The sequence below is a fragment of the Eubalaena glacialis genome, chromosome 17, assembly GCF_028564815.1.
Source record: "Eubalaena glacialis isolate mEubGla1 chromosome 17, mEubGla1.1.hap2.+ XY, whole genome shotgun sequence".
Taxonomy (NCBI): domain Eukaryota; kingdom Metazoa; phylum Chordata; class Mammalia; order Artiodactyla; family Balaenidae; genus Eubalaena; species Eubalaena glacialis.
Window position 1 is genome coordinate 57,942,097 of NC_083732.1, and position 24,173 is coordinate 57,966,269.

At 37.8% G+C, this 24,173-nt stretch overlaps 1 protein-coding gene across 4 annotated transcripts in view; it reads left to right on the forward strand.

Annotated features, from left to right (window-relative positions):
• Nucleotides 1-24,173, forward strand: part of OXR1 (oxidation resistance 1) — a 633,889-nt gene that overhangs the window by 314,360 nt on the left and 295,356 nt on the right. Inside the window, exon 1 of one of the 4 annotated variants that reach the window (XM_061171300.1) lies at nucleotides 21,085-21,186. The exons of the other annotated variants lie outside the window; for them this stretch is intronic. The gene's annotated coding sequence lies outside the window, so the exon portion shown is untranslated. Of the gene's footprint in view, nucleotides 1-21,084; nucleotides 21,187-24,173 lie in introns of those variants that run through there. 4 annotated transcript variants of the gene reach the window in all.

A 24,173-nucleotide genomic window follows, 5' to 3' on the forward strand; every position in this document is an offset into this window, starting at 1 on the left:
CAATTAAAGAGTAAAAGGCATGGGTATGAGAGATGGGGCCATTAATGCTGTCAATCTACAGCATCAACACAAAGTCTCTTTTCTGTTTAATACATGCAAATGGACTGATAATTTCTAGATAGCTGTAAGAGTAGCCAGTGCCAAATATACCTCCATGTTTTGATTATTTCAGTGTTTAGGGTAATTTTCTGGCCATAGAGGTTATAGATGTTTCATTTTTGTAATTCAGCTCATTGGAAGTTGAAGTTAAATTTTAAGATTGTATTTCCAAAGGGTTTCGTCATCAATGTCTTGGGTAGTCTCAGCTCTAAGGAAGCAGGAAAAGTGTAATTGTGACTGTTGTAATTATGTACTCACTTGTTTCGCATATGGAAAGTTAAGCCTCTTTTCATGAAGCGTTGGTCTAAAACTAAAGGGGAAATGTGATAAAATTCTATCATTTAAGTTAGAAATTGATAATTCCTCAAAAAATACACAGTGAAAGTCTGTATCCTGTAATGTATATCACACACATATACTATTTAAAGAACAAGTACCCCCCAAAGTAGAAAAAAAATGAGAACACCTCTCTTCAGTGAAAAAAGAAGTTAATTCTGAATGGCAAGGTTGTATCTGTTTTTGAGGTAACTTATAAATGTCCCAGATTCTGTTATTGTCTTACAAAAACATTTGCTTATTTAAAGCATTATAGGAATTCCCTGGCGGTCCAGTGGTTGAGACTCTGCGCTTACACTGCAGGGGGCGTGCGTCCCATCCCTGGTCGGGGAACTAGGATCCCGCATGCCGTGTGGAGCTGCCAAAAATAAATAAACACAAAAAATAAAACATTATAAAATAGTAAAAAGATAAATAGTAATAATATGTTCATTTTAAGTCACATTTAATGATTTTCCATGTGTTTTCCACCTGTATGATTTCAAATATAAAAGCTGAATGGCTTCTCAGAGTGCGTATTCATCCTTATGGTGATTAACTACCATTGTTGGAGCACTCATTTTGTGCCACATTAGAGCATTCATTTAGTGCTCACAGCTCAGTGAGGTAGCTATGTTTACAGATTAATAAAAGATTTAGAAAGGCTAAGTAACTTGCCCAAGGTCACAATCAATCAGTGTCAGAAGAATCAGAACTTGAAATCGTTTCTTTCTGACACCAAGTTCTACACTCTATATTCTTAATTTTATTCTTAATCATTACACTGTAAAGCACTTAATATTAACGGGTTTTTAATATTATAGAGATCTTTTAAGAGGTGAGTGATCTAAATGGTGCCTACAGAGGGGGTCAAAATGGCTCTTGGTATTGCCCAGGAGAGAAGTTCCCCCTGGCTGGTTAGCATAAATATCCAGCATTTCCCTAGGGTTCTAGAAGCCTCTGACTTTCAGAGCTCAAAACCCCCTTAGTCATATTATTGACCCAACCCTGATTGTGTTTCCACTGTTTCATTGTTATTTCCCCCCACAAGGAATCAATAAGTAGTCGGGCCCTGTGGGAGTGTGATTTCTTATTATAATTGATTAGATTAGCATCTAGTTGAATAAAAATTAACAAAGCAAAACATTTCAAGAGGGACCATGGCTCTTATCACTGTAGACTCAGTCTTTCAAAACGATATATGCCACCTTCAAAGTGCACCCGTTGAGTACCCTCAGATTTAAGGTCCGTCCTAAAGCATAGTTATCAACTATCCTTTTGACCATCCTTACTATATTGGTAAAGCAATTTTAGGTGTTCAGTTTTGAAACCGTCATTCAAATTAAGTGACTGGGCTTTATTTAAGGAGCTATTTCTATATTTCTGGAACTATGGCTAGGATAAACTCCCGAAGCAATTTGAGAGAATAAATTGCCTAAATTCTGGCAGGTAAATTAGTTATTCTCAAGATGCTTCTAAATTAAGTTTACCTTCTAAGCCTCTGTTATGCTAATTTAGCTCACCTGAACAGTTGTTTATTTAGTGGATTAAATAAAAGCAAAGAGGTCAAGGGCCAGACCACAAAAGGCCTGAAAGGTCAACTGTGGAGCCAGTTGCCTGGAACTGCCACCTACTATCTGCCTGACCATCTCTGTGACTCAGCTGCTTCACCTATTACATGGGACAATAACACCTCCCTCACTAGGATGTTGTGAGGATAAAATGTGGTGTTAAAACCGAGATGCTCAGAATAAGGCCTGGCACTTTAAGCGTTCAGTAGCTTTTTGATACTATTATTATTTTAAAAAATTTTTATTAGAGTATTGTTGATTTACAATGTTGCATTAGTTTCTGCTGTACAACAAAGTGTATCAGTTATACATATGCATATATCCACTCTTTTTTAGATTCTTTTCCCATATAGGTCATTACAGAATATTGAGGATATTATTATTTGTTAAATTGCTACACAGATTCTACAGACCTCTAATTTCTGGCAAATCTATTCTACTTTTCTTCTTTTATATGTCTTCTTTTATACACTCTTTTAAAATAATTGAAGATCATGCCTCAATCTAAAGTAACTTTATGTGTTAGAAAATATTCATTTTCATAATTGTTTTCTGGGGAGTTCCCTAGTGGCCTGGAGGTTAGGATCCCAGGCTTTCACTGCCATGGTCTGGGTTCAATACCTGGTCAGGGAACTGAGATCCCACAAGTCGCGTGGCATGGCCAAAAATAATAATAATAATTGCTGTTTTATGTTCTTCAAGAAGAAGGGGTATAAGTGATGGAGAAAAATTTCAGTGTGTCTTAGACTTCTTCTGGAGGATCTCAGTACCTGGATGAAAAGTGATATTCTCTTCGTAATGTCACTGAATAATTCTTGATTTATTGCTGTAGGAACTTGATCAATTTAAAAGAATATAGTGACTAAGAGGAAGACCCTGGAGACAGATTTTTGTGGGTCTGAATTTGAGTTTCACCATTTACTCAGTTGCATGACCTTGGGCAAGTTTTTAAAAACTCTTTGTGCCTTAGTCTCTTTAGCTATAAAATTAGGATGATCACAGCACCTATCTCAGAGTACATTTGCGAGGATTAAAGCTGATGAACATTACTTGCAGTACTGCATGGCTCATAGTAAATACTAAATAAATATTAGATACTATTATTATAATCACCGTTTTGTGACTTACAAGTAAATAAATAAGCTGAAATTGGAATTAATACTTTAGGAAATTTGTCAGAAATATTTTTGAAATTTTTATCATCTGCCCCTCTTTTGCTATAACAAAGTTAAAATTGTAAGAAATTGCCTCATCAGGTATTCTTCCCATTGATTTGAATTCTGTGATATGCCTCTATGTTTGGTAGACTGATTCGTGATTATATTTATTGAAGCCCAATCAAAGACTGCAGGACAGCTTCAAACAGTCACGCTTGCAGCTATGGGTAACTCTGTGGTCTCATATTCAGCGCTCGTTCTGTAATACTTTTTAAGAGAATAAAAGAGACTGCTATATTCTGAAAGGCCCAAGAGCTACCACTGGAGAGATAGCCATATATTGAGGTCAATTGCTTCAACTTGGCAAATGCTGTTATTGTGACATTATTGCGGCTTTCCTCTCTTCCTGAAATATTAGCACAGGAATATTAATTTTCTTAATTCTGCCATTATCTCTAGGGAGAGTACTTGATTATTTGGAGACATGTGAAGAATATGTTCTGACAGACCAATCTAATCCTCTAAGAAGTGTGAGAAATCTCTTGGATGAAAGGCTAGTGATAAATCAATGTGTGATATTTCAATATGGAATAAACAATCAAATACCTGGGGGCATGTGGGCTTAGCTGAGAGACAGGGACTGAAATGTTTCTGCTCTTAGCTTAGTGATGAAAATATTAGCATCCGTAACATTTACAGTATATTTGGCTGCAAATAACAACATCTTCTCCAGTGCTATTTAAGTAGAAATTTCTGTGATGATGGAAATGTTCTATAATTGCACTGTCCAGCACTGTGGAACCAAATTTGTTATCTTATTTAATTTTAATTTATTAAAATTTTAAAGCCACATGTAGCCAGGGGCTACCATATTGAAGAGCACAGCTATAAATGATGACTTGAATAAGCACTAGGTCTATTTCTCATATAAGAAGAAATCTGGAACTAGGAAATGCAGGGATAATGTGGGTGCTTACAGGCGTTATTAAGGAAATGAGCTCCTTCAGTGTTCTGCCTCAGCAGCCCTACATTCACAGCCCTTTCATCCTCATGGTCACAAGATGGCTGTACCCCAAGGCATGTCATCTGTATTCAACACAGAAAGAAGGAAGTTGGGTAGAAGGTTAGGCCTTCACTTTAGGAGGCCCTTCTGCGTTATCCCCAAGACTTTCACCCACCTCTAACTGGCTAGAACTTGTCACATGACCACCCTGCCTGCAATAGAGGTTGGGAGTCCACGTATTTCTCTTACCAGCATCTACTGCAGAGAAAGCAAAAAGAGGAGAAGGTTGGAAAGGATATGGAGTGTACTGGTCTACAGTTTTGCCATAGCAGACATTTAGCTACTTATCCTATGGAATTCCATATCCTATGGAATGCCACAATTATGGGCCTGGAGTAGTCAATATCTTTTTCAAAAATCTAGGTGACAAATTGTAGATGACACAAGACTTTGGCTTCAAGACTGTTTAGTACTGTAGAGTATAGGACTAGCACTTTGATGTATTGGAGTGATGATGAGAACAGAGTGTTGCATTTAAGGAAAACTGACTAATGTAAGTGGTCTTTGAAGTATTGAAAACAACTTAGCATGTTACTAAGGAAATAAAGATACTAGAGTTAGAAATTCAAATGTCAACATATGTAGGCATCTCATAGTTATGGGATGTGTGGGAGGCATGGTTTGGTGCCGTATGTGCCCATGGGTCACCCTGGAAGACCCCCCTCCCAAAATGAATACTTATCCTCTCAACCATGAGCAGCTATTTAAAACCTCCTTTTACAAAATAGGAACTTGAGGCTTGGAGCAATTAAGGTACTTGTCTACAGCTTTATAACCACTGTGTGGCAGAGTCAGGATTCAGATCAATCTGAATTGACAACAAGCCAAAGTTCTCCACAGTAGGATGCAGTGAGGACTGTCAGTCACTCAGCCCTGGGCTCACAGTCTGTTTTCTTCACTTACTGTGTGATCTTTCTAAGATCTGTTTCTGCTCATGTTTGTTCCCTGCTGGAAATTCGTTAATAATGGCTGCCCTTAGATAAAAATTGGTCCCTAGCCTAAATTTCCACCCTCTATCCCTCAATGGTGGAGGCAAGGCTACCTGCCCAAGACTATGAGCTTCTCTAGAATTAAGAATTTCTTCTAATTATCTTTAAATCTCAGCAGAACATCTGGCACATAGTAGAGGTTTAAGAAATAATTACTTTATCAAACAATCTATGATAGAGATCAATATATCTCCCATTTTTGGAGGACTATGAGATTATATATATATGTTTTCTATCTGGTTGAGTTTTTTCCAGACTGCTTTGGACTTCTCAGTTTTGCTAAGAAAATATAATTGTGAAATGTAGGTAAGTTTGTCAATGTCTTCCAGTATTTTATTCAGTATATTTAAAGCTTATGCATGTTCAGTGTAAATATTTTCCTGTAATATTTCTGTAATAATGTAATGTAATGTAATTTCTGTAATAATGTCTCTCTTTGAATTGATGGTTATAGAGATTTATGTTCCCTTAAAATGGAAACTAAGCATAGAAGGATTTCTGTAGCCTCTTCTATGTGTGTGGATAGAACTTTAGTGATTTCATTTACATAATAGGTTGGTATCTTTTGTTTTCTTTAAGCATTTTTCCTTAAGTCGTAATCCCTTATAAAATGAATGTATTTTTCAAACATCCAAAGGCCTATAGCAAAGAATTGAAAGGAACTTTATGTGTTATATAAACCAATGGACCAATTTAGTTTGCTTAGTCTTAAAAGGGAACCGATGGGATGAAGTTAGTTAGCATTTAAAAAATACAATTGTATACAGCACAGATGGGAATGAAAGTTATGTTTATCCCATACTTTCTTCAAATGTAGATTGTGCTCTTTACCTATCTGACTTCATTTCAGAGCTAAGTAAAGGAACATTTATTACTATGTTCAAAATACGTTGGTTTTAACAGCTGCCTCAGGAAGAAAGTATTTATTGATTTATTTACTGATTTATTGAAAGTTTATTGATTTTATAAGCCTAAGAATCAAGAATTCACTTAGTAATTCAATAGTAATTACTACATTGCTGCAGTATACAGGTGGTTGGTTGAATCCATGGATGTGGAACTGCAGATACAGAGGAACCATGGATACGGAGGGCAGACTATAAGTTATAAACAGATTTTTGACTGCACAGAGGGTTGGTGTCCCTAAACCCTGCATTGCTGTAGACAGTTTCTATACATTATTTGCTATCCTTACAACTCTCTGAGACAGACATTATTGCTCCATTTTTTTAGAGAGTTAATTAATGCATCTCTAAATAAAGTAATTCGCTGTGGTAGATTAAATTCCTTGCTACTCCTCCCATTGACAGGTGGAGTTTAATTCCTTTCTCTTTAGTTTGGGCTGGCTTCAGTGGCTTGCTTGACCAATAGTATGTGACACAAGTGATGTTCTAGGACTTCTGAGGCTAGGTCATAAGAAACTTTGCAGCTTCTGCCCACAACTTCAAGGATAGTTGTCCTTGGAGCCCTGAGCTGACATAGCAGTCCAGCTGGAGCCACCATATTATAAGGAAGCCCAAGATATGCTAAACCAGCCTACAGTTGTTTCAGCCCCAGACTTCGGAGCCATCCCTGCTAAAATTCCAGTATCATGAAACAGAGATAAGCTGTCCACACTCCACCCAGACCAAATTCCTGACCCACAAAATTCATGAGATAAAATAATAATAATAAGGTGATGATGGTGATAAATTGTTGTTTTAATCCAGAGCAGATAACTGGAACACTTACCAACTTCTAACACAGGGGTTCTGACTCTAAAGTCTGTGCTCTTAACCTCCCTGTAAACGTCAGCTGCCTGTGTTCCTGTTATGTTTCATTAAATTTATGATTTATAACCACAGGAATAAAACTGAATACGTTCGATTTCTCTTATAAGAAAACAAAGCTAGAACCAATTTAAAATAACTCTGCCATCATGCTTCATTTTTATTCATTTGCCATGATCCAAAATGGCCTAATATTATATATCTGTTTCTTCAACTGTCTGCATTCTTCCTCAGAATATAAACTGCACGAGGACTTTGTCTTTTACTTTATAGCTTCCATAGCACCTACAACCAGAGTCTGGCATGAGTAGGTGCTCAAGGAATATTTGTTGAATAAAGGAATGAATCAATGATTCACAGTGAAAAAAAGGCATAGATATTACTCTTTCTGTATAGAATGTAATTCTCCTGGAAAAATATGAAAGCCAGAATATTATAAAGATAATATAGTAAATATCTGGGTACCCTAAACCAGGAATTAACAAATGTTCAGATTATACCATGTTCACATCAGAGTTTTCTTTTTCTCTAAAGGAAATAAAATATTAGAGAGAAAGTTGAATCTGCCTATGTTTTCCTATTCGCCTTTCTCCTCTCTTAGAGGCAATGCTATCACTATTCAACACGTAAATTCTTACGCTTTTACTATATATCATTGTGTGCACAAACAATATATCTGCTCAGATCTGCCTTCAAAATAAAGTATATCAGAGTCCCAAGCCCCGTTCACCTGTTCCTGCTACTTACCTAGTCCGCCTCCTGTCATCCTTTATCAGGGTTGCTGCAGCATCTTCCTAACTGCTCTTTGCTTTCTCTCTCACAGCGTCATCCCAACATACTCCATCTCTTCTTCACCTAGCAGCTAGACTGATCCTTCAAAAGCATACATCAGATCATGTAACTTCCCTCCTCCTAGCCCATGGGGGCTCCACTGCCACTGGAATAAAATCCGTAGTCCTTGCCCTGTTCACCAAGGCCCTGTATGATCCGCCCTCCAGCCTCCAGGCCTCCAGCTCTCCGCCTTGCCCCCCTGTGCTGCAGGAGCACTGGCCTCCTTGCTGTTGAGGGAGCACATCAAGCACATTTCCATCTCTGGGCTTTTGCGTTTGCTCGTCCTTCACTCTGGATGGCCCTGCCACAGGCCTGTCTCTTGAGGCTCCATCAGATCACTGCCTGTGTTCAGGTTTTGTCCAAAAGTCATCTCCTGATGAGGTGGGGAGACCATTCAATCTATAGTTGAATTGCCCTCATTGTCTCTTACCAGGTTTTATTTTTCTCCATAAAATGTACCACGACCTGACAGAATTTGCACATGTATGTATGTATATATGCATGCATTTATCTGTTTTTGCTGTCTCTTCCTTCAGTAGATTATAAGCTTTTGTAAGGTCAGGGACCTTCTTTGATTTCATCTTTTTTGGGCTTAGAATAATGGCTGACATAAAGTAGGTGCCCCCAAAATGTGTTGAATGAAGAAATATAGGAATATAGTGTTCTGTGTATATAATATATATGTATTTATATATATATTTATATATAATTTATATATATAATACATAGAATTTATATACACAGAACACTATATTCCATCCATCTATCTAGTCCAATCATTTTAACTGTGGTATGTTATTCCATACATTTTATTTATCTATTCCCCTCTTTTTAGATTGTGATTACTTTTAGTTTTCACTTTTCTAAACAATGCTGAAAGAAACATTTTTTAAAATATACTTTTCTTGTTTGTTTTTCCTTGTAGGTGCATAACAGAATAAACATTTCTGAGTTTTTTCACCTAGCAGTTAAATTCATCTATAAAAGTAATTGCACAGAAATTAGTTTTTTGCTTACAGGATTAGTCTGTCATCCACCAAATGTCCCTGTGCAAACGTAAAAGTCATTTTAGGAGTGGGGAGAAAAACAATGTCACAAAACTTTTTTTTAAAGAACAAGTTTAATAATTTATTTACCTTTTAAATCTCATACTTTTCTGACATCGTGCCCTAATGATGTATATGTTCTGCTGTTAAAACTAGAATATAATGTTACCTCTGATTAAATTATTGCATTTTGACGTTATGTGCCTGCACGTTTGTGTGGTTGTGTGTGTGTATATATATATATATATATATATATACATATATATAGCAACATGATCATTTGAATTACTATGTTCCCAGTAGTTTAAGCAACGCTAATATTCCACTAAATCAGAGAGAAACTATTCAGAGAGTTTTGCATTTTGCTTGCTAAAGTTAAAAACAAGCCAATTTTGTTACAAAATTATGAACTTTGTTAAACTGAAGAGGTGATGAGAAAAAACACCAAAAAACTCATTAAGAGCTTTAATAGTATGATATAATATAGACAATTTCCAAAAGAACTGGAGCTTTCAATATGCTTTGAAACAGCATATTTGACTGGATATCATACATTTTGACTGTGAAGCTATGAATGCAACTAAAACAGATAAGAAAAAATTGCTTTTTGGGGGTGATCATTTTGCCTTGCTCCTTGTTAAATAATTCCAGAAAGGAAAAAAAGCTGAGTTCTATTTACTTAATTTGTAATTTGTAACAATTTGGAGAGAAGTTAATCTAAATGTCGACATTTTAAAAAGTTTATCTGTGCTAAGAAAAATTATCAAGTAACTAGTGTTAGGGTTGAATGGCAATTATACCTCAATAAACCTGGAAAAAAAGTTGGATTCAGGAAATATAATTTATTCATTTAGCAGTTATTTATTGAGGGCCTACTAGGAGTCAGGTGCTATTCCAGATACTCAGGATACAATTATGGATAAAATACTTGAGGTCTTTACTCCTTTGAGCTTACTAGTAGTAGGAGAGATAATAAACAAGGAAACTCATACCTAAATGAGATGATGCCCCACTATGAACTGAGTCGTGCCGTGAAGCCCATAACACAGGGCAGTGTGATTGAAAGTGAGGGGGTCAAAATTGCCTTAGCTCTGGTGTCCTGGGGGCACCTCTGAGGAGGTAACAGTTGAGCTAAGAGCTGCATGAGGCATCAATTATGCAGACATCCAGTGAAAGACTCTGCAGTCAAAGGAACAGCAAGTGAGAACAAGTTTGCTGTGTGTGAAGACTGCAGAGGTCTGTGTGACTGAGGAAGTGAGGAAGAGAGGGGCAGAAAATATGGTTGGTGGGACAGCTAGGAGCCTTGGAGGCTTGGTAAGGAGCTGGATTTTAAACTAGGAATTCCTAGGTATTCTAGGGAGCCACTGAAAAGGTTTAGCAGGGGAGTGGCATGGCAGATTTATGTGTGTGTGTGTTATACTAGACATACATAATACATATTATATTATTATTAACAATTATTGACATACTAATTATAATAATATTGTAAGGAAGGCACCATTTTACCTCTCCTCTCTTAGGGTTTTTCAGCTCGGTCTAATAAATAAACTGACATCAGATAGATTAACAGGAGAAAACTTGTAAGTTTTACCTGACATGGGAGCCCTCGTGAGGAAATGAAGACCCAAAGAAGTGGCAAAACCTAAATGCTTTATACCAGCTTGAACAAAGAGAGGCGATTGTGGAGAAGCACCTAAAATATACAGGGAGGCTAAGAGAAGATAAGAATGATTTTTACAAGGTCTGTTTGCACAGAATTCTCTCAGCTTTGACTCCTGGTTGAAGAATGTTTCTTTTCTCTCTTGGTACAGGGAGGGGATCTTTCCCACGGGAGTTTTTATGTCCTGTTTTCAGAAAGAAAAGGGGAAATTGGAATATCCTTCTTGCATTGGCTCTTTCTAAAGTGCCTCCAGCCAAAACCATCCCTACACCAATATGGCACACCTGGGGGTGGCCCACTCTGCCATCCTTCAATATAATTAATAGTACAATATAACACATTTATTATATATAATATAATATGTATATGCTATATCTTTTTTTAACATCTTTATTGGAGTATAATTGCTTTAAATTTTGTGTTAGTTTCTGCTGTATAACAAAGTGAATCAGCTATACATACACGTATGTCCCCATATCTCTTCCCTCTTGCGTCTCCCTCCCTCCCACCCTCCCTATCCCACCCCTCTAGGTGGTCACAAAGCACCAAGCTGATCTCCCTGTGCTATGCGGCTGCTTCCCACTAGCTATCTATTTTACATTTGGTAGTGTATATATGTCCATGCCTCTCTCTCACTTTGTCCCAGCTTACCCTTCCCCTCCGCGTGTCCTCAAGTCCATTCTCTACGTCTGCGTCTTTATATATATGTTATATATTTCTATATTTTAATGACCTTTCTGGCTACTACGTGGAGAATGGATTGTAAGGGGCTACTAGTGGGTTAGGGTAACCACTGAAGAGGAGCACGGGCAGGGTTGCTAGTAGTTCAGAAGAAAAAAATGCACTAGTGGATTAGATGAGGGCAGAATTTCTCAACCCAGGCACTATTGGCATCTTGGGGCAACCACACAAGAATGGGTGTGCACTGTAGGATATTTAGCAACGTCTCTGGCCTCTTCTCACTAGATATCAGTGTCATTGCCCACCTCCCTGCCCCAGGTGTTACCAAAAATATCTCCATACATTGCCAAATGTCCCGAGGTGGGAGGGGGAACAAAATTGGCCCCAATTGAGAACTGAGAAGGGGATAGTATTGGAGATGGGGGACAGAAGCCATATTTAATATATATCTGGTGGTAGAGCATACGTGACCTACTGACTGATAAGATCTAGAAATTTCAGGAAAAAGAAGACATTGGTTCTTGTATATGACCCCCATTTGCCTGTAAATAATATTCTCATTGCAAATGATATTTATCTACAGTTTATTAATGCAGAACCTGAAGGGCTTTGTTTGGCAATGACGTCTTACTTGCTGGTTTTGTTGCTATTTACAGAGTCTACTTGAATATAGAATATAAAATTACTTACTAATCTGGGCTTGTCAGTTATTCAGTCAGGTCTTCTCCTTAATCACCCTCAGTCATGAGGATTTGTGATACTGTGAAAGGAAAGTACCTGTTCCTGATAAATATCGGTACATCTGCTTAATCATTTATAAAGGCCTGAATTATTCATGTATGTGTGTGTGACTATAAGCACGTTGGGGACTTGTGGGTATGACTTTATGTCCCAGATGAAAAGCTAGTACTTCTTCTATATGTAGGATGTGGAGGAAGCAGGGGTAATCATAAAACTATGGAAAGTAGATACATTTTGACTCCAAATAATGGAAACTCTCTCCCCATTCTTTCACTTCTCTGTCTGGTCCTCTGGAACCATCTCCTCTTAGCCACTGGGGTATGTGCCCCTATCAAATACCCTCTGTCTTCCATACACTCAGCAGCCCCAGATATGACAGCCACTCTCCATGTGACACATTTCCTCACCCTTCAGTGCTCTGATTACTGACTGCTTTGTAGGATGCCGTTAGGCACATCTGCATGACCAACCATATCCAATGGTTAGTCCTAAACGTGAAATTAAGCTCCAAAATCAGTCAGACGGATAAAGAGTAAAGTGGGGCTTTACTTTGCTTATTCTGGATGTTACATCCATTTTCACTGTTCACGATCACATTGGCTTTTTTGAAATGCACATGGCATTTTTTTTTTCTCTCCAAGGAAAGAGTAAAAATAATTATGACTTTTTGGCTAAAAACTAAAACAGATACTATTTATAATGCTTTTGACATAAAATATATTAAAGTTAGTAATTACTGAAATTGGTAATAGCAAAACAAATAGCCACCATTTCATGGCTGCTGGTCATGTACCAGGCAGTGAGCTAGGCCCTTGCATAGGTTATTTCCAAATGGTATGATGTTTCTCTCAAATGCATATTATTATCCCCAGTTTACAGATTTGGAAACTGGAACTGAGAGGTTCTGTAGTCTTGCTCAAATTTGCCTTGCAGGTTAGTAGCACTTCCAGGTTTCAAACATAATCTCTTTGGCTCAGGAGCTCAAATTCTCAACCACCTCACTCTCTTCCCTTTTTAAAATAAAAATAGCACCATTGACTATTTGCATCCCACTCTGTTTCAGGGACTTCGTGAATATAATCTCAATTACTCCTCCCCACAGCCTAATAAAATGGGTGTCTTGTGCCTGTTTTATCACTAAAAAAAATGAGGTTGAGCGAAGTTTCATAACTTACAGTTTTATCAGGACCTTACAATTTCAAGAGACAGAAAACCTAGGTATTAATAATTCATGTAAAGCTGAGGGGCAGAACTGGCTTCCATTATGCCTGAGCCCAGAGGATGTAATCTCCCTCTCTCCATGTCTTTGCTGTGCTTTTCCTCTCTGTCGGCTATTTTCACACACAGCCTTCCCTGTGGAGGTGGCTGAATGGCTGCCAACTGCTGAAGGCTCACATCCTCTCTGCTCACCAGTCCTTAGCAGGCCAGCCATGCCTCTTTCCCTGAACTTCCTACACATTTCTGGAATTGAATAGCATGTTCCTTGTTTGGCTGAGTCTGAATCCCGTCCTTCCCCTGGGGCAGGGAAGTAGGCTCAACACAACCCAAATCCACAGAGAGAAGTAGTCCATTGTACCTTCACCCCCAGAAAGGGGGGATGACTGTGGGGTGAGTAAAACAAAACAACCACATAACATCTGTCCATTACATGTACCTGTGCTCCAGTAGTGCTTAGTGACATAGATAGGACTCAAATTCAGATCTGTAAGGCTCCCAAGCACTTTCTCTTATCCTTTACGCTGATCTTCATCTCCAGATAATTGTCTTTAAAAATCCATTGTGAGATAATTTCAAAATCTCCTGTACTTCTGTGAAAAAAAAATGCCATTTTTTAAAGGAAATGACGTTGAAAAGCACCAGCATACTTGTGATATATCTCTTAAAAATAAGTTTGTCAACATAAGGGAAATATTATTTCTAGAAACTAGAGATTCTCTAAAGTTTAGGTAAAAAAAATGCAATGATTTAGTGTCTCATTTCATGACAATTTTTGCATTGAATAAAATGTCCCTCATCACATCTCCAAAATAAAGGATATATGGCATAGAATGGACTTTCTCCTCATCTTTCATTTTAAGGCTGCACTACTATTTTCTGTCTTTCCCAACAACACAAACAGTCTTTATCATCATTTCAACAATCTTTATTTCAGTGTTTTTGACCTCACACTTTGAGGACAGTACTCTCCCCTTGGGAAAAATTAAGTAGAAAAGTGTAGGCAGAAATAAATAATGTAACCCAGTGGAAAGAGTACAGGATTAGGAATCAGGAATGAGGGACAGCAAATTAGTTCCTAACTTTCTGAGATGATCTCCTATAACCCTCTTACATAATCTCATTAATGGCTGTATTTTCACACTGGGTACAGCAGAGCTTTTCAAATTGGCCAGTAAATCAAAATTCATTCACTCAGACAAAAATGAATTGAGAGTCTGTGGCAAAGTACTGTGGTAGATACGGTGAAAGTTACAAGATGGTTCTTCAAGGGAATCTGTTGTCATTCCCTAAAATGCATTGATTATCTAATAGGTACATGACACTGTGCTAGAAGAGGGGACCTTAAAGATATACAGAACAGCTCTAAGGGGCTTATAGTCTACCTGGAGAGATACGGGCAAAAAGAAAGATAAATATACAAGGCAGCATATACAGTGTGCCATGTGAATAGAAGTGCTTTAGGCGTTTAACTTCTGGTGAGCAGTTCAGACCATTAGGGACTGTCCACACATACCTTGTAATATGGGTGAATCTAATTATTTCCATGAATATTAGCATAAAGGTAGATGCAGGCAGTCAAGGTAGGTACACAAGGACCAGATTGTTGACCAAGTATATCCAAATCCAGAGTAGATTATATAAGGAAAGGAAAGGGGGAATCCACCACAAACAAAGAAATGATCATAACATTCATGTGTTATAGTGTTATACAGGAGGCACTAATTTATATCAACATGTGTTGTAAATGAAAAATACATGTTGATTCAATATGCAAAAACAGAATGCAAAATATATCTCATTAATAATTTTTATACTGACCACCTTTTGAAATGATATAATATTTTGGATACATTGGGTAAAATATTATAAAAATTAGTTATTTTGATGTGGCCTTTAGGAAATTTAAACATATATGGCTTACATTATATGGCTATTGGAGAGCAGTATTTAACTTGACCAGATCAGGAACTGAGGATGCTTTTTATGAATCCCATTTTCTACCAGTTCTCAATTCCAAGTTGTAAGCAAGCTCTAGATACCTTTATTCTTTTTTTTTTTTTTTTTTTTTAATAAATCTGGTCTGTTGTTACTTATCCTAACACTGGTGTTTAATCTGGCTTTTTTGTTTTTGTTTTTTTTTAAATAAATTTATTTATTTATTTATGGCTGTGTTGGGTCTTCGTTTCTGTGCGAGGGCTTTCTCTAGTTGCGGCAAGCGGGGGCCACTCTTCATCGCGGTGCGCGGGCCTTTCGCTGTCGCGGCCTCTCTTGTTGCGGAGCACAGGCTCCAGACGCGCAGGCTCAGTAGTTGTGGCTCACGGGCCTAGTTGTTCCGCGGCATGTGGGATCTTCCCAGACCAGGGCTCGAACCCGTGTCCCCTGCATTGGCAGGCAGATTCTCAACCACTGCGCCACCAGGGAAGCCCTAGATACCTTTATTCTAAAGCCTGGTCACTAATTACAAAATGTGTTGGGGGAACTGTGTGAGAAAACGAATACTTATTGAGCACCTACTCTTTTCTGGGCTGCCATATGAAGTTGGAGTTTTTATCCTCCGTTCAAAGGAAGCTCATTCAGATGAAGTAACTTGTCCTGGGTCCAGAGAGCACAAATAGCAGAATCAAACTCAGGACTTTCTCATTCCAAAATAGATGCTTGTCTATATACTATGTTGTATGCCCCAAGTTCTGCTACCAAACCAGAGCTGCCTGAGTACTAGAGTGTTAGGAAGTCAGCAAGGTATTTACATATTTACACCAAGGTGTTTACAGAGACAAAGAGTAAGGGCTTTGGAGTCCAACCTGGGATTCTCAGCCTGAGTCCGCTGCTTTGTAGCTGAGCAAATTATTTAACTACTCTGAGATTCAGTTTTATCATCTGTAAAGTACGGATGAGAGTAATGCTGTTCTCACAGGTTTGTTCTAAATGTTAAACCAAATTATATTTATTAAGTACTTAGTGCCCATCCCACAGTTAGGATTCAGTAAATGATGGCAGTATGTTTAAGATACAGGGCCAGGGATAGGCATGTTGGTTCAGGCCCTATAGCTTGTCTGATAGGTATGAAATTAGATTAGCACTGCTCTGGTGCCCTTAACTTGCCAGCCATGTGACCTTGGGCCAGTTACACCTCTGTGCCTCAGTCCCCACCTACATATGAATTGGGTTTAATAAGGGTCCCATCCCCACTGTTGTTGGGATGATTAAATGAGATAATGCATGAAAGTTGCTTAGAACCCCACCTGGAGCAGAATAATGGAAAATGATAGTTGCATTGTTGCTTTTACTGTTGTTAATATTCAGGAGACACTTGTTTTTCAAAATTGTATTTATATGTATATATTTATTTATTCTTTTAGCTTTTTAACTATTTTTGTTCTATTTCCTGATATTTGCTTTTAAATTTAGGGGTCCTAAACCACTGTGCTTTCTGAATTTATTCCTTTTAGACTCTTCCCATGCAGCTAAGGGATGCATGTGCTAGCCTTTAATAGTCACGACCCACCCCACCTCAACCAGCTTCTTACTTTCCATGCAAACATTGTGGGTTTTTTCTTGCAAATCCCGCTGGCAGAGGGGAGAAATCACTTTTTTTTTTTTTCCACTGTTGAATCCTCAGAACCTAGCAAAATGCCACATTCAATAAATTTGTCAAATGAATGAGAAACCAGGTAGCCATGTCTATTAGATTAATCATAAAAATAAAGATTTAGATAGAGTTCTAATTAGGTTCTGCACATAGAATTCTCCTATGAATAACATCTTGGGGAATTTGTGAATCTGTAAATCATCGATTGTGTTCTGGATAGTTGAAAACGCTGGCTAAGTGAGGTTTTACTGTGGCTGATATTATTTGGGGGCATGAATAAAATTTAACTCATTTTAAATAAGTCGACCTTTTTATTTCGTCTTCAATAAAATGGAGAAAAGATCTGCTCTCTCTGTCATAGAGGGGATTCATAGTGGTGCCCCTCATCAATGGAACTGCGTTTTCAAAGTGGACAACAGTTTTAGAAACTTTAGTGTATTGTCTAGATTATAGATTTATAACTTATTGGTTTATTCTTATATGCTCACCCTCCAAAAGCTGGTTGAATAGGTTCTGCTCTGAAGATAGAAGTGCAACATTTCCTGGACGGCTGTGCTCAGGCATGCCATATGGACCACTGCACAGTTTGTCCTTAATACTAATAAATGTCACAACCCCCAATTAAATTGTGATTTTTTTTTTCTTTACATGCTGAAATCACTGCTGATTTCAATAATGAAGAATTATACGGTATGTAGTTAGGAGTAAAAGAGCATTCTTTTCTAGTTCTGGGTGATAGAACAACTTCCAACTCATTAAAATTTTACTGTTAAATTTTGAGGCATGTACCTAAAAAATATCGGGCCACTGATGAATAGATTACATACTATCCACAGTTTCTGCTCTCATTTGTTTCTTTTCAAGGAGGCACAGGATTTGGTTTGTAGTTTTTACCTCTTTGGATAAAGGCAGATAAAAAATAATATTGAAAAGAATATCGGGCAGTTGGAATTTTTAAATAATAATAAATAATATAAATAAATAAATACTATAATCTATAATATAATAAAATCAAAGTTTATGTTTCATCTTAGAAAAACATAGTAAAATAGAAAGCAGTGCCAAATTGAAATTAAAATGTCAAGTACAACATGTTAACCTAGATGATCAGAATTTTTCACCAGTTGATATTCTCAGGTTAAATGTATAAAGGTAGTTAGTACCCTCCCATTCATAACATTTTCCCAGTGTGACTGTCAACTATTGTTTATTTTTATAGCTGAGCTTGGACTTATAAACATTTGTTAAATACATTCATTCCTTGTTTGAATTTTTTAAAAAGAAAGTATCATCTGAAAATGTAATTCCAAAATTCTTGTAGAAAATTTATGTATGCACAGACACACTCACACCATCTATACATATCACACAGATGTTAGAATTAGGATAATTTAATATAAATCACAGTATTTTAGAACAAATATAAAATACTTTAGATATGACCTTGGGCAATAGCCATTAAGAATTCAAGGAGAGTTCTTTTTCTGATGTTTCTAAATCCTTTGTCTTAATGAGTCTACCAACAGAGCCCTTTATTTATAGGGAATTAAACGGAAACCACTAAAGCAGTCCTGATAATATCCACCCGCTTTCCTATTATTAAAGAGCCTTACAGCACAGTGGAGTAGACAAACACTCTAATCTCACCTGTTTTATTTCTAGTATAATGTCATGGGCTCGTGACAAGTTTGTAGTCACTTAAGAGGCTTATTTAGGCACTCAATACCCAAGTAAGTGAACCCTGAATCATTATAAGACATACTAACAACAAAGAAGTAAAAAATACCACGAGGCCTAACTGCTAAATTATGAGTCTGTCCAAACATGAGCATTTTCTAGTGCCAGGCAAATCCATTGGCAGGATACTGAGCCTAGCAGCCTGCTGCCCATAGTTTGGGAACCGCTCATTATTAACTGGTCATGTTTCAGGGCAGCCCCCCCGCCCCCAGATGACATCACATCCAGCCTGTGCTAAAAGACCAGCCTTATTGCTGTGCCTGGTCCTTATGTGCCCTCTCCCCAGTTTTGCCAAGGCGTAGGACATCCACCTTCATTTCTGTCCATGTCCATTATCCATTGCCTTTTTTAGACTTTACTTACCTTTTAAGTTTACTCTAGATGTCCACTTAATCAGATCTTACCTGAATAAAAATGTTAGGGACAGAAAGAAAAGATACACATGCTTATTAGTTCACAGCTTAGCTCTACTCAGATTGCAAAGGCTCGGGAAGAATTTCTACCTGTGGCAAGTCATATCTTACTATTTCTCTAAAAGTACAATAAAAATGTAGCTCCTCCTGAAAGGGAGTGGCAAAAATAGATTTTTGTTTTTGTTGGGCTGGGTTTAGTTCTACCTTGAAAGCAAGTTGGCCTTCATTTCTCCTGGGGTATGGGTGTTAGTGAACAGAGGTGGTCTTGGGTGGCCTCAGCCTGCAGCGGCTTGAAGCAGGATTTCGGTTCCCAGCCAGAGACTGAGGTCGGGCAGCAGCAGTGAGAGTGCTGAATCCTAGCCACCAGACCACCAGACCACCAGGGACCAGTGGCCAGTGACAAGGCCCTGGCCTGTCAGCTTTGTAGAAATGAATTTCCACATAGAGATGGAAAGTAGTGAAGCAAGTGAAGTGTTTATTAGGAGGAAAAAGAGTACAGTATGTGTGGAAAGACACACGGGAGGGCTCAGAGAGAGTCTCGCCCTCGTGGTAGTTTGAATCACTTTTATGGGGCATTTCTTCCAGGTTTCCTTTGACCAATCATCTTGCTTTGCCTGGTTCTGAGTCTGTATTTGGTATATTTCAGGGTCCTCCCCTGTGTGCATGCGCATCTCTTAGCCAAGGTGGATTCTAGCGAAGAGGCCTATAGATAGTTGACATCACTTACTATGGGGTGACGCCCCCTCCTTTTTGATCTCCAAGGAGCCTTTCTGTGCATGTGTAGTCGGGAAGGTCTCCCTGACTTTGAGAATGAGAAATATGTGGTCCTTTATCTCTTATCTGGGCAGGGCCCAGCCTCCTCTCTTGGAGGATGGCTTTGTGACAGTCTTCTTCTGCAGCCCAAGCAGGCGGATACAAGTGAAAAGTGTGAGCATGATGAGAGGTGGCCCTTCACTGTTACCCTCTAGAAACTGGCAAGGTGGACACCTTCGTGTGTCCAAATGTGGTTCCTTAACAGATTGGTTTGTCATCTGAGGAAGCTGCTCTAACTCATTTCTACTTCTCTTCACAAGTCTAGGTGTGGCAATGCCCTGGGGCTTTCCTATTTCCTGGCTTCTCTGAATCCACAGGGAGCTTCTTCACTTCGAAATTGAATTTTTACAGTGATCTCTGGTAGCAGCAGTCTAAGTTTTCATCCCATCCCCAACATATCCTTTAAATAACATATGTTTGACTCTTTCTGCTACTTCTATTTGTTAGGATGCTAGGTAATTTACACCTAAGGACTGTGTTTACAGATTTTTAATATATTATCATCGTCGACATCCAAGATTTTGAAAAGACATTAAAAGTTAAATGTTTCTTTGAAGGCATTTTAAACTTTTTTAGGGTATTAATTTGACAGTAATTGAGGCTTATCTTTGTTAATGCTGCACATTAAATTACAAAATCTACCTTATCTAAGTATTTCTCTTTTAATACTGAGGAAGAATGTTCTGGTGGTATGAAGGGTTTTACCTAAAGTAATAAAGTGAGGGAAACGGGATAAAGTGGTCAACAGGTCAGTGTTTGGAGTCTTTAAGGACAGAGTTCAAATCCCATGTCTGCCATTTACTAGCTATTTGACCTTGAGCAAATTCCACAACCTTGCCAATTTCCCATTCTTTCTTCTGTTAAGTGGAAACATGAACAGTAGCTACCTCACAGGCACCACTGTGAGAGTAAGTAATGCATTTAGGGCATTTGCCACAATGCCTAGAGCATAGTAAGAACACAGTGAATTATAGTAAGAGCCGTGTCCACGTCAGTATTATTGCATTCTTTGAAGGTTGAAAGTCTGATATGGACACTATCTCTAAATCGCTTGTTTGTTTGTTTTGTATGCTATGACGAAATTTCACCCGAGCACTACCTATCATTTACTAACACATCTTATTGTGTAGTTTAAACGATATGCCACAAAGAAAAATACACTTATGGAAGCATATTTCTCACATACATAACCGAAGAGCAATTGCGTGTAACACCCGCCTTCTTTGTACTCACTGAATGGCATGTTCTTTAGGGAATAACAGCTTGCTGTGTGGACTTTAGGGTCTCCTTTTTCCTCGGGTGCTTTCCGCATGCCAGCCCCTCCCCCCAACAGCCGGGCCCCTGGTGGAGGTGTGGGCGGAGCTTGCGAGACACCAAGTCCCGGGCTCACAGGTAACGCAACGCTCGTCGGAGCCGCCTGGGCTCCCACACAGCTCTAAGGTTGCCTGCGCTCCCGCACTGAAATGACGAAGGACCAAAACAGCCCAGGGTTAGGTGAGATCTACCAGCTCCATCGTTTGTTACTTCCTCTGTTATTATGAAGAAAACGTTTCCTAGTTCCATTAGCAAATGAAATCCGATCTCTGATTTCTGTGCAAGTGGGAAATCAAATCTTTGTGTTTATGGGACCAAACAGATGGATTTCTGTGGCTGTTTGCTGGCAAAATGGGACCATGAACAAGGCAGGCAGCCAAAGGCATAGGTATTAAAGAAAGGGAAAACCTTCTGGCATGCTTGGTTTGCTGTATCCATTACTTCTGATCCCTTTCAAAACCATAGTGCTTCGTAATTTTTTAATGCTATTTTTCTAATTTTACCTTAGCACTACCAATCATTGACTACCGCCTCTTATTGATAGGTTAAACGATTTTAAATGGCGTGGGGAGATAATCATACTTTTTGTTCTCCATTAAAAGTATCTTAAGCATTTAATTTTAGTATGTTGTATTTAGCTTAATACATTATTTAAAATCATTTTAAAATAATTACTTGAGAAAATGAGTCATGAAAAATTGTATTTTTCTGAGAATAATAGTTTTTCAAGCACTTTGTATTTTAAACTAACAATGGTGTCGGCCTAGCAACATAGAATATCTTTTGAATAGTCTCAATTTTCAACTGTTTATGGGCAGTGGTAGATGCCCATGTGATCTTTTACAACATCTGACATAGCAAAGGTACAGAAACTTGTCTTTCACCCAGAGAAATAAACTAACTCCCTTTACGCACTAATCCTTTTTTTTAAGTCTTTATTTAATTTGTTACAATATTGCTTCTTTTTTTTTTTTTTTTTTTATGTTTTGCTGTTTTGGGCCCGAGGCATGTGGGACCCTAGCTCCCAGACCAGGGATCGAACCTGCACCCCCCGCATTGGAAGGCAAAGTCTTAACCACTGGACTGCAAGGGAAGTCCCTAATCCCTTTTTTAAACTATAAGATTATGTTTTCTTTTTCTTTGTTTCTGTAAGATGTGGACTACAGCATTAGTAGTTTTTAACATCATTCAAGTATCAAAATGATATTATTTTACGTAATTAAAGCTATTTTTTCCTTCTGATATGGAGTTTACAGATGGGTAGGTGGGAAAAAACATAATTTTTGAAACTTGAGTATTTAACCAGATTACTTAATTAGCACTTTGCTGCCTGGTTTGACAATTAAAGTTGATCGCGAATTTGCATATTGGAAGCAAGGAAACCACAATTTTGTGGAAACTTAATTAAAGATATATAGACTTTTGCCTGCATTATAGAAATATTTTAGGGGTTGAAATTTCCTAATTAAGAATTAACCTGCTTCAACAGATGTTTCCCTTTTAACCAATTTCACTCTTTGTTTAATAATGAGAAAAACTTGCAGTTCTTCTTGCCTTCCTTCCATCAATATTTAAATGAGGAAAACCATCCAAAGTTCTGAGGCAAAAGCAGGAAGCTACATAGAATGCTTTAGTTGCAAAACCAATAGAGATATTCAGAAACCTTAACAAATATTTCTTTAGAAATAACCCCAGATGTGCCACCACTTATACTAGAAAATGATGTTCATCGTTTAATATGGGCCACTATTCTGTGTGCCTTACATGTATTAACACAATTATCACAACCACTCCTGTGAGATTGGTGTTGTTATTATTCCTATTGTACTGATTAGGATACTGAAGTAAAAAAAGTAAATAAGTTTCTCAGCATCACACATTTACTAATGGTGTCAGTAGAGTCCATAGTAGCTTGGTAATAGATTTTTTAAAAATTAAAACAAATCCAATTCAAGATTAATTTTTTAAAATTCCACTTATATCTTCTTCATTAGATATTCAAATTACAAAATATGTGCTTATGGATACAAATCAAATAGCACAAAAATGTACGAAGAAAAAAATTCTGCCATGTCCCCTTTCTGAACCTACTCTCCTGGCAGTAGAGAATATCTCTCTGCAGTTTTCTTCATGCTTAAGCAACAAACACGTGCACTCTCCCACATGCATGCATGTTTTTAAACAAACATAAAAACATCCTATAAACATTACTTTGAAATTTGGTATTTCACCAAATTACACGTCACGGTGGAGTCATGCTTCATGCCAGTAGAGTTACAGCTCAGCTCTACGATGGTGCATAATATTTCATGGGATGAATGGAACCATAATTTATTCATGTTATGATGGATGTTCAGATAAGTGAATGATCAATTGCCTAAGTGTTTGAAGTAGACACCTGACAGAAAGAGTGAGATGAGCCAGGTACTTTAACCAAAGGTAAGGTCTGATTATGAGAACATTTTTCATAATACTGCAATTTGATTACCTGATCAAAATTATGCCTGGCTATATCCCAAGTACACACTTCTTAAAATGCTCCCCATTGCCTTAAAGACTATAATTGATCTCATCATCTTTGTCTCTATGTAGTATCTTCGTTTAGATTCTTTGAAGCAAACCAGAAGAACTTAGGACATGGGAAAATTGAAATGTCTATACCTGTTAAATTTTTGCTGATGGGAAAAGTAAAAACACTAATTCATTGCAGCTCTAAATTTTGGTTTGAAAAGAAAAAAAAAAGCAATCAATCAAAACAATAAAGAAGGATAGGCAGCTCTGAAATAAACACATTGCCTGGGATATTCTCCATAAGAATATGCTTTCCATGGCCGACTGAACAGCAGTACACTGTATACAACAACCCTTTAAGGTCCTTGTCTCCTGTGGCGCCAGTCATATTTCGTGTAGAATGAAATAGGCATCTTTAAGCCACCTGAGTACCTCTTAGGAGAGTTAGTCCTTAAATACTTTTATGTTTCCATTTTATAGAGCCACGTAAGAGATTTTTTTTCTCTTTGAGTTTGAAAACAAAGGGAATCTTCTACAATGATTAGTACTTCCTTTTTGTGCCTCAGAAAAATAATTCATTTCTTATTTCTCAAGAACAAGCAGCTCATCAAGTTATCTGCTTGACTTTTCCTGCTTCTGGAACTGAAGCAAGTTTG